Here is a 4,195-nt window from a genome sequence, read left to right on the forward strand (position 1 = left end):
GTCCCGCGGCTCTCAGGGGGTTCAATCGCAGGGTCCGAGTGGATCCATCCTCCCAACGGGGGATTTTGGCAGCTCTCAGCGCTGTGGGAGCAGAGCCGAGGCCGTGATCCCTTCCCACTCCCTGCTCCTTTCCTTTCCTTTCCTTTCCTTTCCTTTCCTTTCCTTTCCTTTCCTTTCCTTTCCTTTCCTTTCCTTTCCTCCCTCAGGAACGTGGGGCTCAGGGACATTGGGATCAGGGCACAGGGAGGCTCTGAGGCTGCCCCGCAGCTGCTCCCAGATCCCAGCCCATTTCCCATCCCCTTCCCTGGGCTGGGGGGATCAGACTGGAAGGTTCAGATTCCCCCCGATGAGGACAGGCTTTGGATTAGGCTCTGAATTGGGTCAGGGCGTGGGATCTCCCACCCTCCCCATCACTCTCCTCTTTTCATCCTGCATCTCTCTCCTGGATGGAGCTGGGATTCCATGGCCAGCTCAGAGCTGCACCCCCAGGGCAGGTGACACAGGTGACACAGGTGACACAGGTGACACAGGTGACACAGGTGACACGGGCACAACCAACGAGGCCCAGCCTCAATCAGCCCCATCCCACCTCAGTTCTCACACCCAACACCGAGCCAGGAGCCTCGGGAAGGGGCACCACCAAAACACCACAACCATCCCAACTTTTGGGAGGAGAAAAAGAGCCCAAAAGTCCTTGAGCAGTGATTCCCCAGGAAGATTAACCCATTTCTCCAGTGAAGAAGGGCAGCCGGCGTCTGGAGCCCATCCCAGTCCTTCTGACACACGAAAAACTATCAGTAAACGGAAGCGTTTTTAATGAAAACTGACCCAATTTTGGATGCCACTTCTCCTCCCAGCTCAGGAATAGGCTGTGCCAGAGTTGGAGTGAAATTAGGTCATTGTTGAACAAAGGTCATGAAAGAACTTGAAAAGCTTTTTGATGGGAAACCCCAGTTTTCTTATGGGGTTTTGTGGAAATCCTCTCCCAAATAAAGTTCTAAATGGAGTGACAGAACAGCTCAGGGAGCCAACATCCCTGTGTAAAAAATCCAAATTTCACCCTTCTTGAATCCCTGTGTTACCCATCCTGGTAAAAAAATCCAAATTTCACCTTTCTTGAATCTCTGTGTTACCCATCCTGGTAAAAAAATCCAAATTTCACCTTTCCTGAATCCCTGTGTTACCCATTCTGGTAAAAAAATCCAAATTTCATCCTTCCTGAACTCAGGGGAAGAAACAGAAAAACCTGGTGAGAACCTGGCCATTTTTCCCTCTTACTAAACCCAGGATAGAGATTTGGGGAAATGTCCCAGGAGTGTTACCCATCCTGGTAAAAAAAATCCAAATTTCACCCTTCCTCAATCTCTGTGTTACCCATCCTGGTAAAAAATCCAAATTTCACCTTTCCTGAACTCGAGGGAAGAAACAGAAAAACCTGGTGAGAACCTGGCCATTTTTCCCCCTACTAAATGCAGGATGGGGATTTGGGGAAATGTCCCAGGAGCTTGCTGTGCCTCTGATTCAACACATTCCCCATCCCAGTGCCAGAATCAAAGGCCTCTTACAGTAAATGCTCCCTGAGCTTTCCCAATCGCCCTGGGATGAGCTAATCCCTGCCCCATTCCAGCGGAAGGGATCAGAGGCAGCTCCTTCCCTGCCAGACTGGGAACCACTGGGGACCTTGTGCAAATAAATCGATAAAAGAGGAAGTTTTGGGGGTGGGAACACCCCAGGAAGTTTTTTCTTTTAAGGAGAAAGGAGGGTTGAGGTGGCTCCTGTGGGAAGGAGAATTTCTGTTTCTTGCCCCAAACCTGAAGGTGTCCAACCCCCAGGAGTGTGCAAGAGGAGCAGAAAGCTGAGGAACTTCTGCCCTTGCTTTTGGGGATGGATTCGTGGATAGGCAGAGGCCTGATGCAGCAGCAGAGGCAGCCCTGATCCAGGCAATGGTTTGATTTTTGAAGGCCCCCGTGCCTCGCACACACACGTGTCTGCGTACACACAAATATTCACACCCAGCACCAGCTCCCCCTTCACTCCCTAGCAGAAATTCGGGCTGATTGTGCCTGCTTTGGGTGGTTGGAGGTGCTGGTGGTCACTTCCCCGGCTGGTTTTGTCACTGCCCAGCCCTGCTCCCTCTCATGCCGCGCTCAGGGCTCTGCTGCCACCCTGTCCCCATCTGGGAGCCCCACCGAGGGCACAGCCAGCGCTGTCCCCGTTGTCCCCACGCTGCCAGCAGTGGCTCTGAGGGACGCTGGCCTGGTGCTGGCCCCAGGGACGCTGCAGTGCCCTCAAACCCAGAGCCCCGGAGGGGGGAAGCAGCACAAGGAGCAGAATTCCAGCCCCAGACAAAGCCCTTTTTGTGTTCCTGCAGGGAGGGGCTTCCTGCTGCCCTCCTTGCCTGGCCTGTCCTGACCTCCAGAGCTTCTCCAAGCCCACATTCCTGCCCCAAGTGCAGCAGCTCCTTCCCTGCCCTGCTGGCCATTAGCATCCTCCCCATGTAAACGTTAATGAATTGTCATCAGGCCAAAGTAATCACCGGCCAGCAAAACTTAATTTTACTAAAAGACAAAAAGAGGCTTCGCTCTAATTGATGGAAAATTGGTCGTTTCTTGTCAGGTTATTGTTCATTTCCCGCCTGTTAATGGCCAGGTCCCTCCAGCCGTGCCCAGCCCCGAGCAGGAGGAGCCTGCAGGAAACCTGGGATGAGCAGGGACGTTTTCATTAAACTTCCAAAGGCAGAGCGAGCCCCTGTCCTGCCTGGCAGCTCTGGGGAAGCAGCAGCAGCAGCAGGGATGGCTCCTCAGGGTGCACCACAGCACCCAGGGTTGATAAGAGACAGTGATCACGTTTTTGGATGCTTTTCTGTTCTAATCACCCAAGGGGCTTGGAACTGGAGGAGCTTTGAGGCCCCTTCCAAGCCAAACCACCCCCTGGTTTGTGATTCTAAGAGCCAGGCAGAGGAGGATGGAGCCCTGGTGCAATCCATGGCCTCAGATGACAGAAACCCCTTTTGTGTCCCTTTATCACAGCGTTCTTGAGTTGGGAATAAAAAGGAATGAAGAATTCTCTTCTCCCTTCAAACCCTGGCAGCCCAAAGGGATGCAAACCTTCTCCCCACTATCCCAAGCACTGGTTTTAGGGACACCCTGCTCCCACCTGGCTTGGTGAGTCCCATTTGTGGTGGGAGCAGCCCTGGGCTCCCCTCGCCCTGCCCAGGCTGGCTCTACTCAGGCTATTACGGTAATTTGATAAGCCACTTCTTCGTGATATGAATCTTTGCCTTCGTTAAAGGCAGGGGAAAAAAAAAAATAACCCCATTGCATTTTGATGGCTCACAGGACAGTTCATTAAGCAATCAACTCTTTTAATGAAATATTTCTTTGTTAAAATATTCATTGATCTGCTGGGGAGTGCGTGGAGAAGGGGAAGGAGCGAGTGTCCCGAATGCTTTTCTCTTGAGGAACAGCAGGACAGGGATCCCCACTGCCATCCTTCCCTCTGGAGTGAGGATTTGGGGTTTTCTGGGCGTTTTTGGCCCTCCTCTGACCCACCTGAGGTGCCACACACCAGGTCTGAGGTGGAATGCAGGGTAGGCTTGGTGACATGTGGGGACATTGTGACAGAGATGGGGGAAAGCTGGGCCAAGAATGAGCAGAAATGGGCAAGGGTGAAGTGAAGATTTGGGGTTTTCTGGATGTGAAGATTTGGGGTTTTCTGGGTGGTTTTGCCCCTCTTCTAACCCACCTGAGGTGCCACACACCAGGTCTGAGTGGGGATGCAGGGCGGGCTTGGTTGGTGACATGTGGGGACATTGTGACAGAGATGGGGGAAAGCTGGGCCAAGAATGAGCAGAAATGGGCAAGTGTGGAAGTGGCAGAGTGGGAAGAGGGTGTTCCCAAGGGGAGGGACTCCCAGCCAGGTGTGAGGGGACTATGGGACAGCAAAGAACATTTCACACCCCACAGGACTGCGGATTCTCCAGCTCAACATAAGAGCGAGTGGGAGTGAGCTCAGGGAGCCAGGACAGAGAACATTGGCAGGAGAAGAAAGAGAGGAGAGGAAAAAAAAAATTCTATCAAAGGGTGAGAAATGAACAACTGCAGACAAAGCAGCGAATGTGGCCTCCCCCCCCCTCCTTCCTCCAACCTTACACCGTGAGTAATTCCCGGCCGGCACCGTGGCAGCAGGCACCACG

The sequence above is a fragment of the Geospiza fortis genome, unplaced genomic scaffold (assembly GCF_000277835.1).
Source record: "Geospiza fortis unplaced genomic scaffold, GeoFor_1.0 scaffold14, whole genome shotgun sequence".
Taxonomy (NCBI): domain Eukaryota; kingdom Metazoa; phylum Chordata; class Aves; order Passeriformes; family Thraupidae; genus Geospiza; species Geospiza fortis.